This window comes from Corythoichthys intestinalis, chromosome 13 (assembly GCF_030265065.1).
Source record: "Corythoichthys intestinalis isolate RoL2023-P3 chromosome 13, ASM3026506v1, whole genome shotgun sequence".
NCBI classification, from domain to species: Eukaryota; Metazoa; Chordata; class Actinopteri; order Syngnathiformes; family Syngnathidae; genus Corythoichthys; species Corythoichthys intestinalis.
This window is the reverse complement of record NC_080407.1, coordinates 10,100,805-10,111,472: the sequence shown is the minus strand read 5'-3', so window position 1 is coordinate 10,111,472 and position 10,668 is coordinate 10,100,805. Positions and strand designations below refer to the sequence as shown.

At 37.7% G+C, this 10,668-nt stretch overlaps 1 protein-coding gene across 13 annotated transcripts in view; it reads left to right on the top strand.

Annotated features, from left to right (window-relative positions):
- Positions 1-3,117: 3,117 nt before the first annotated feature.
- Positions 3,118-10,668, top strand: part of wnk1b (WNK lysine deficient protein kinase 1b) — a 167,301-nt gene continuing 159,750 nt past the window's right edge. For all 13 annotated transcript variants that reach the window (XM_057856246.1, XM_057856245.1, XM_057856248.1 and 10 more), the window contains exon 1: positions 3,118-3,638. The gene's annotated coding sequence lies outside the window, so the exon portion shown is untranslated. The remainder of the gene's footprint in view (positions 3,639-10,668) is intronic.

Genomic DNA, 10,668 nt, shown 5'->3' with positions numbered 1-10,668 from the left:
AGGATAGGACTGATCCTACCAATATTAAGTTAATTACTTTATTATCTTCAAACTTAAATTTACCCCTTTTTAACTTGCTGAATGTGCGCGCACCCCCCCCTCGCAAATGCACATTTGATTGGCTGATGACTTGACCCACCCTCGACACACACACGCACGCTCACACTCACACAGCCCCGACAGAAATACATGTCGACAACATGCCGCCTCCACCGCCCCCTTCGAAGACGAGGGATATTCATAGTTTTTTTTTTTAAGCCAACAGCAGCCACTGTCAGTAATTTAAAAAGATGCCAATGTTGTGGAAATGGGAAACACACCACTAATTTTGCCACATAAAGTCCGACCTGCATCAGAGTTAGCATAACATTAAACTGTGTGAACTTGTTAACCTGCAAAACTCCAGTAAGAAGTTGCTTAGAAGTGTCCTTTTGTTTGTGTTTTCTATTGTTAACGTTAATTAAACTGTCAAGAAGTGTCAAGCAAAGCAAATGTCAAGCAACAAAAACATCAGCCGCATTCTACATCAAATTGGTGCGCATGGCTGTCACCCCAGGAGGAAGCCTCTTCTGAAGACTGTACACAAGTCTCATCAGACCATAGGACATGGTTCCAGTAATCCATGTGCTTTATTGACATGTCTTCAGCAAACTGTTTGCGGGCTTTCTTGTGTACCGTCTTCAGAAGAGGCTTCCTTCTAGAGTGACAGCCATGCACACCAATTTGATACAAAGTGCGGGATATGGTCTGAGCACTGACAGGCTGACACCCCACCTCTTCAATCTCTGCAGCAATGCTGACAGCACTCCTGCAATGAGTCACATGACATTTTGGAGGGAAAATGACAAGCAGTACTCAATTTGGACATTTAGGGATGTACGTAGTTTCTATGCGGCGTACTCACTGTTGTTGCCAGTGGTTTAGATTTTAATGGCTATATATTGAGTTATTTTGCGGGGAAAATAAATTAACTCTATTATATAAGCTGCACACAGACTACTTTTCATTGTGTCAGAGTGCCGTTTTGTCAGTGTTGTCCCATGAAAAGATATACTTAAATATTTGCAGAAATGCAAGGGGTGTACTCACTTTTGTGATAAACTGTATATTGTCCTTACCAATGTTGAGACCACACCTACACCATTGATTGATTACCTAAATAATCGATAGCTGCAGCCCTAGTTTTTTTTTTTTCCAATTTATTGACATAATCCAGGCCCAAAATTGATGATTTACGCCCTCCTAAATTGATAAAGCAGTGCGCACATACAACAGAAATGTGTGTAATACACAACTTCCTGTAGGATCTCACAAAATAAAATAAAACTGTCTCAACTTTTGTGTTAACAGACAAATCCAGGGCTGTACAAATGAGTAGAAACGTGATATTTGAACGTGGTGAGAGTGTTTTTTTTTTTTTAAATACTTGCAGTGGTCCGTCGTTTTGTACACAATGAATGCAAGGACGTAGGTTTGCCTAGGGACGGTAGGGATATAACACTAGCAACTTTTCAGGATGCTCAAATTGTCCCCACCAACCTTATTTGCATTATTCAATGAGTTCAGCTGTAAAGGTCATTTAGATTTTCTTCCCTTGTGTTGTTAGGATAGAATTGACCCTACCATTATTAAGTGAATTACTTTCTTTATGTTCAGACTTACCCCTTTTCACTTGTGGAATGTGCCGGTCCATTTTTTCCCTCTAATGCACGTTTGATTGGCTGATGACGAGAACCCCCACATTCACACAATCCCTACATAAATACATGTCAATATGACGCCTCCTCTTCCCCCTTTGAAGAGGAGGGGTATTAAGATTTTTTTTTTTTTTCGGCCAGCAGCAGCCACAGCCACTGTAATGTAAAAAGCGGTCAATATTGTGGAGGTGGGGAACACACCACTAATTTTGCTACTGAAAGTCCAACCTGCATCAGTTAGCATAACATTAAACTGTGTGAACTTGCTAACCTGTAAAACTAGACTAGAAAGCTGCTTAGAGAGGTGTCTTCCTGTATGTTTTATACTGTCAAATTTAATTCGACTGTGCATTTGTGCATTTATTCATTAATTAAAGTGTATTTTCTACGACCTTTAAAAAAAAAAAATTATGTTAGCAGCCTATACACATTTTTTAAGCCCCCCCCCCCCCAAAAAACAAGGGCTGTCAAAATTATCGCGTTAACGGGCGGTAATTCATTTTTTAAAATTAATCACGTTAAAATATTTGATGCAATTAACGCACATGCCCCGCTCAAACAGATTAAAATGACAGCACAGTGCAATGACCACTTGTTACTTGTGTTTTTTGGAGTTTGGTCGCCCTCTGCTGGTGCTTGGGTGCGACTGATTTTATGGGCTTCAGCACCCATAAGCATTGTGTAATTGTTGACATCAACAATGGCGGGCTACTAGTTTATTTTTTGATTGAAAATTTTACAAATTTTATTAAAATGAAAACATTAAAAGGGGTTTTAATATAAAATTTCTCTAACTTGTATTAACATTTATCTTTTAAGAACTACAAGTCTTTCTATCCATGAATCGCTTTAACAGAATGTTAATAATGGTAATGCCATCTTGTTGATTTATTGTTATAATAAACAAATACAGTACTTATGTACCGTATGTTGAACGGATATATCCATCTTGTGTCTTATCTTTCCATTCCAACAATAATTTAAAGAAAAATATGGCATATTTTATAGATGGTTTGAATTGCGATTAATTATGATTAAATAATTGTTAAGCTGTAATTAACTCGATTAAAAATTTTAATCGTTTGACAGCCCTAGAAAAAAACACAACCACTGTAAATTTCCTTTATATGAAGCAAGCATTTTGAAAAATGACTTTCTCCCGATATGAAATTTTTTTTTTTTTTTCATTTTTATGTAGTATCCAGCTATTTTTGAGAAATGTACCCAATCGGTTTGGTCTTATTAATGTCCGTCCACAGCAAAATGTGTACATGCAGGTTATCGTCCCTACCAATGTTGGGACCAAACTACGCCCTTGAATGAATGTGTACTACGCGTTAATTTGAAGGTTTTAGTTCATTTTATTTTGAAAGTTTTGAAGTTCTGATTTCCCTGTCTCTTCCGGTTTCATGTCGTCAGACTTGACATAGAGGTTGCCTTGTCGAGTCATCGCAGTTGATCAGTTCAGAACACATTGAGAGTCCATCAGCGGTGCTTTTATTCCGGACACTCACCGGGATCTGTGGGAATTTTATTTTCAAAAGACATTCTGCGGATATTGTGTGGATACGTATTAGGAAATAACGTGTAACTTTTGAGAGCGCGACCGAGAGAGAAAAAACCACCGCGACATCAGCGGGCGAACTTGGCTTTTCTGTCCGGTGGGAGGTGTGCGTCTATCGGCTTGCAGCTGCGTGCGCTTCTCGCTGATAGGAACGCTCTTTTTTTTTTTTTTTTTTAATTGCGAAAATCCAAAATATGGCCGAACCGTGTTGTTGCTGGCCTGCCATCAATCTCTCTGGGCTTTTCGTTAGGGATCTGTGGTTTTAATGTGACGCACTGTCGTGACACGCCGTGTGCGCCGTTTTTGCAGCGGACCCCCAGCAGGAAAAGCAGAGGGGAGGCTCGTCTTCATCAAGTTTGCGGCTGCAGATGTAACAGGTAGGCTATTATGTCTAAATTAGGATATTGACTGAGCATAATGTCATTTTTCTCCAAAATTCTTCTTTTAGAGGCTGTACTCTATTGCTTTTCTTAAATTAGTTGCTTGTTCTAAACAGTAGGCCTAACAAGCATCCTAATGTCTCGTGAGACTTGAGTTTAATTTGTTTTTTTGTTGTTGTTTTTTTGTCATGTTGATGTTACTGACAACTAAAGAGGCCATAAAAAGTCAAAACGGCTTACTAGATTTAATATCCCTAAATCTAATAAAATTGCAATTTCCTTCATTTTACTGGACTTCTTAATAACACTCATGCCAATTGTTTTCTTCCTTCCTGTTAACAGCATAGTTCGTGTCACTTTGACCTTACTTGAGTGTTCCCATGGACTGCAAAGGATGTGACAGCTTAATATCAAAAACAAGTAATTGCCAAGCATGCTCAGAAGTGATTACAACCCCGAGCAAAAAAGTATGGAATCACCAGTCTCGGACGAGCGCTCACTCAGACATTTTGAAAAAAATAATTGGTTCAGAAGTGCAACTCTTTAGCATTCTGAAACACTAAAAGAAATGAATAAAAACATCGTGGTGGTCAGTAAATGTTACTTTTATAGAGCAAGTGAAGGGAAATAAATATAGAATAACTCCATTCTGAGGAAAAAATATACGGAATCACGAGAAACAAACAAAGAAATAACAATCAAAATGCATCTCTACTGGAGTATTTAGTTGCACCACCTCTGGCTTTTATGACAGCTTGCCGTCTCTGAGGCATGGACTTGATGAGTATTCATCAATTTGGAGCCAACTCTCTTTGATTGCAGTTGCCGATCATTATTGCAGGTCGGAGCCTAGCTGTGGACCATTTTTTTCAATTTCCACTACAGGTTTTCAATAGGTTTGAGATCTGGGCTATTTGCAGGCATTGACTGGATGAGTCTTTCTCCAAGAAATGCTTTAACAGTTTTAGCTCTGTGGAATGGTGCATTGTCATCTTGGAAAATGATTTCAATATCCCCAAACATATTTTCAATTGAAGGGATAAGAAAGCTGTGTAAAATTTTATTTATTGAAGATTTAACCACAGCCATCTCCCCAGTGCCTTTGCCTGACATGCAGCCCCATATCATCAAGGACTGAGGGAATTTTGATGTCTTCTTGAGGCAGTTATCTTTGTAAATCTCACTGGAACGGCACCTAACAAAAGTTCCGAAAATTCATCCAGTCACTCACAGTCCATGATTGCCTCTCCTTAGCCCAGTACTTCTCAAATAGTGGGGCGCGCCCCCCTGGGGGGGCGCAGAGCGATGCCAGGGGGGGCGCATGTGACCTCGGGGAACATGTTTTTTTTTTTTTTTTTTTTTTTTTTTTTTGCCGTACTGGAATAAAGTGTACTTGCACATCCACTCAGTAGGTGGCAGTGGTGCTCTCATTTTCAGAGTGCGCGCAGTATTTTTGAACTAAGGAAGAGCACTCAGCACACACAGACAACAGATATGAAGAGCAGTGTGCCACCGCCGTTTTCGAAAGCCGTTTTCCGACCGGACTCACTCACGCAGCGACCCACTGTCTTGTCCGGTTCTCACGTCGCCGCCCGAGAAGTGCCATTTTCGGCTTGGGATCGTCACGACGACCGCCCTCACCTACGGTTCTACCTCGGCCGCCGTGAATGCGCTTTTTTCATGCCGTTTGCCTTTTAGCTTTGACTTTTAATACAGTGGGTGATTATGAAAGACCACTGTTTACTGTGTCTAAAAATAATTATAGCAAACAGCCAGAAGCCAAATCAATTAAGACGCCACTTAAAGACATTAGACCCCAATCTCATTGTTAAGCCGCTTGATTTTTTCAGTGAAAACGTGCCGAATATTGCCAACAATCGTCCTGCTTTGTCAGTGTTATATCAGTAAGCCAGTGAGCATAGTTAGCGTGCTAATTGCAAAATAACTCCACACCATTGCAAAGGAGGTAAATACTGTGAGCAGCAAAAATAAAAACTGTCCTGTCCAAGGACACTTTTTTCTTCTTCTTTTATTCAGATTTGTTTTTTCGGTCAAATTTTTTGGCACATTGTCCTCATGAGTGAATGTTTCTAATCAATTTTAATTTGTTATTATTTACTGATTTTATTACATTTTATTTTTCTGTATCAAATAGTCAAAAATGTACCTTGAGTGTATTTTTTTTTGTTTGGATGTGAATTTTTTTTTTTTTTTTAATTCAGGCAAATTGATGCACGTCAAGTCTTCTCTGTTACAAACAAAACAATGTTAATAAAGTTATACTTTATTATAAGCAGTGTTGTTAATCTTACTGAAAAAAAGTAATTAATTATAGTTACAAATTACTTCTCCCAAAAAGTAATTGCGTTAGTAACTCAATTACCTGAATGTAAGAGTAATTAGTTACTTGGCAAAGTAATTGGTGATAATTACTTTTTTTTGTCCCTCAAAAAAAAAACACAAAAAAAAAAAAACATTGGCCACACTATGTGAAGTTTTTTGTGAAGGTTTTTGGTACAATTGGCCCGAGCCCAATTCTTTACCCTAATTTACCCTTTACCCTGAATCAACTGTTAAAAGTTGTTAAAATTGCTCCCATTATTGCATTTGTTCCTTTCTCTCTACTTTCGACATATGAAAGTTTTAAAACTGTTTCATCATTTAAAGATAGATTCAAGTCAAGATTTTGCCGATTTAGAAGTATTTTATACAAAAAGTTACTTAGGTTCGCTAGGAAGGTTCTCTACAACAGAGCCGTCCTAAAAAGTCTACTGCTTTAAGATGGCGGCTGTCTACTAACGCATTTAGTGCCATGCAGTGTTGTTAATTTTACTTTAAAAAAGTAATTAATTACAGTTACAAATTACTTCTCCCAAAAAGTTATTGCTTTAGTAACTCAGTTACCTGAATGTAAGAGTAATTAGTTACTTGGCAAAGTAACTAGTGATATTTTTTTTTTTCTCCCAAAAAAAAAAAAAAAAAACAGGTCACACAATGTGAAGCTTAAAGGGCTTGGGGGACAATTGGCCCAAGCCCAATTCTTTACCCTCCACTTAACTAGACACAAGGGTATTGCGATAACTAGCTAGTAACCTTTGCTATGTGTGGAAGTCATTTAAAGTTGTGAATCAATAGTTAAAGTTGTTAAAATTTCTCCCGTTATTGCATTAGTTCCCTTCTGTCTACTTTAAACATGTGTAAGTTTTAAAATTGTTTCATCATTTAAAGATAGATTTAAGTTAAGATTTTGCCGATTTAGGAGCATTTTAGATAAAAAAAAAATTACTTAGGTTCGCTAGGAAGGATCTCTACATCAGGGCCTTCCTGAGAGGTCTACTGCTTTAAGATGGCGGCTGTTTACAAACGCATGTAGTCCTTAAAACATGTTGGCAATGCAGCAGTGTCTGTCATATGCATCTAGATCTATAATATGATATCTACCGTGTCATGTGGGCGTAGTTTGTCGGCTATGGCTGCAGTCAGGTATTATTGGAGCCATCTAGCATCGCGGTTGCAACGGCGTCTTCCCCACTCCTGCTCTGCTCTCGTCCCCGTGAGTCCGTTTCTCTCAGACTTTTTTTTATTCAACCAACTTAGTAACGCATAGTAACGCACGCCTTTCCCGCCTCAGTAACGGTAACGGCGTTGCCAAGATGAGAAAAGTAATTAATTAGATTACTCATTACTGAAAAAAATAACGCCGTTAGTAACGCCGTTATATTGTAACGCCGTTATTAACAACACTGATTATAAGTTGATCTATGTTACATTTTTTCTTTATTAGAAAAAAAGGACACAATGTTAGGCACATGCGTATTTATAATAGTAATTTTGTAGACAAATGATACTATTTACAGTGGCGGCAGAGAGTTTGGGGGGGCGTGAAACATTTACGTCTTCCTATGGGGGGCGTGACAGAAAATAATTGAGAAGCACTGCCTTAGCCCATTGCAGTCCTGTTCTTTTCTGTTTAAGTGTCAATCATGGTTTCTTTTTAGCTTTCCTGTATGAAAATCCCATTTCCTTTAGGCGATTTAGCACAGTTCTGTCACATACCTTCATTCCAGCTTCCTCCCATTTCTTCTTAATTTTTGTTGTACATCTTCTATTTTCAAGACATATGGCCTTTACTTGTTTATCATGACGTTTGGATGTCTTCCTCGGTCTGCCAGTACGCTTAACTTTAACAACCTTGCCATGCTGTTTGTACTTGGTCCAGCTGACTGTGAACAGCCCACATCTTTGGCAACCATACGTGCAGCATTACCTTCAAGAAGTTTGATAATCCTCTCCTTGGTCTCAAGAGACATCTCTCTTGTTGGAGCCATGATTATTGTGAATCCACTTGGTCCAGCAGCCCTCCACGGTGTGATAACTGCACTGTTTTTAACTGCTGACTAACGAGCAGATCTAATCTGAGGCAGGGGCCCAATTAAGGAATGGAAATTGACTGGGTGTGTCTGTATTTTCTACTCAAAATGGATTGATTCGATATTTTTTTCTTCAGAATGGAGTCATTCTGTATTTATTTCCCTGCACTTGCTCTATAAAAGTAACATTTACTGACCACCACAATGTTTTTTATTCATTTCTTTTAGTGTTTCTGAATGCTAAAGAGTTGCACTTTTAAACTAATTCATTATTTTTTTCAAGCTTTTTATCAGAGTTTGTTCTACATAATAGTACTGCAATCGAGTATTCGATTAGAAAAAGAGATTTGAATTAAAATTTGAATGGTTTGAGTATTCGTTTAATTAAAGTGGTGTTGTAATGGTTTATTTTGAAAGCGTTTGCCTTTAGTTTTATTATTTGGGTGGATACACTGCCCTCTGTTCTGCCCCATTTCACATGGCTAAATCCAGCTGCTCCCTGTTAAGACCAACATAAGCGAAGTTTTTGTTTGAGCTAAAGTTTTTTTTTAAATGTATTCGCAATTTAGTTTATAGGTATATTTAGCCTTTTTGTTGGAATATGTGTTTGAACCATTTTAAGAGCATTAAAAAACAGCATTTTCTAGCATTTAAGCTAGCGGACTTTTGCTATTTAAGTTAGCCAATTGTTCTTTTGTTGTCCATCAATCCTCATTTATTTATTTTTTTATACCGTTTATTGATCAGCTCAGGTATTTTAATTTTTCATGTTCCTTAACTGATTACTCGATTATTTGAACTAACTAGTTCATCGATTAACCGACTACCAAAATAATCGATATCTGCAGCCTTAGTACATCATAAAATGTCTGAGTGAGTGCTCGTCCGAGACTGGTAATTAGCATAGGTGTAAAGACTTCAAATTATAATATGACTGTCAGGATTGAAAAAAATTGTTAGACATTCTGTATTAAATGTTTGTCAATGAGAGTGCACTTTTTTTGGGCAATGTCACTCATGACAAATCAGGGTAAAAGCACACCTCGTGGTTCATTTCCCATGACAGCTGCGTGTCATCCTTCCAAAGAGTCATCATATCACCTCATATTGGATCATTTTAGCAAGGCGTAACATGAAATACAAAAAAAACATGATTACAGTAAATGTGCTGTAGTGAGTGGGAATGTGGCACGCAGCTGTTTCACATCTCTGAAATGCCTGTTGGCTAAGGATGAGACAAACAGCTGTGCGGCGTCTTCGTCATCACCCGGCATCACCTATTGTCTCGTGCATGACCGAGGCCGACGGCACCTGGACAGCAGGCTCGAACACGGTTGTGACTTTCCCAATACCTTCGGGGCATCCTGTTACCTCTGCAAGCAGAAGCTGAAGCTTTGGCATACAGTTAAATGCGGTGGTTTATGAAGTGGCTACAGCAGTTGTTTAAATTCCTTAAAATGGCTGTTTGAATTTTCTTCAGTAGGCTTAACTTTGTTTTCATTGTTTTCAATACATAAGTCTTCAGGCGTTTACTTTTCTAAAGGTCCCGAACCCCACGAGTTTCACGGCTTCATTCACCAAACCCTTCGGAATTTTATAATAAAGCTATTATTTTACGAATTCAAAAACTAGCAAGCTAATTTATAGAGGTGTGCATCGGCACTGCCCTCACGATTCGATTCGATTACGATTTGGAGGGCCGCGATTCGATTCGTAGGGTCACGATTCGGTTCGATTCGGCAATGCATCGCATTCGCATCATCATGAGGCAACACAAGTGGTCAGACATTAAACAACTTTTTATTGGCTCTTGTGTCACTCCTGGTTGAAGTCAAATGAAAATACTTTCATATATATATATATATATATATATATATATATATATATATTAGGGCTGTCAAACGATTAAATTTTTTAATCGAGTTAATTACAGCTTAAAAATTAATTAATCGGAATTAATCGCAATTAATCGCAATTCAAACCATCTATAAAATATGCCATATTTTTCTGTAAATTATTGTTGGAATGGAAAGATAAGACAAGATGCATTCAACATACGGTACATAAGGACTGTATTTGTTTATTATAACAATAAATCAACAAGATGGCATTAACATTATTAACATTCTGTTAAAGTGATCCATGGATAGAAAGACTTGTTCTTAAAAGATGAATATTAGTACAAGTTATAGAAATGTTATATTAAAACGCCTCTTAATGTTTTCGTTTTAATAAAATTTGTAAAATTTTCAATCAAAAAATAAACTAGTAGCCCTATTCTGTCCTCAATGTGTGTGAGTACACAAATTGACAGATAGCGAACATAAGTTCCAAAAAGAAATCAGACGGTGTGGCAAAGTTGCATGGGCTTTACTGAAGTCATCTCTTTTTGACAGGAGCACGTTTCTTGTATTTTTGTAAAACTGAAAATAACAAGGCAATGTGTCAATAACTTGCATAAATCACAAAATAACATAAAATGTACACACACGTGTCCATTTGAGCAGTAGCACTAGCCAATTAGCTCACAAGCATCTAACAATGTAACTGCATTTCACCATATATGTGAACAAATTCAAATACACATCATCAATAACTATCTAATGCTCATGAATATAAACAAAGGAGGAATATAACTCACAAGCGATGCATGTATT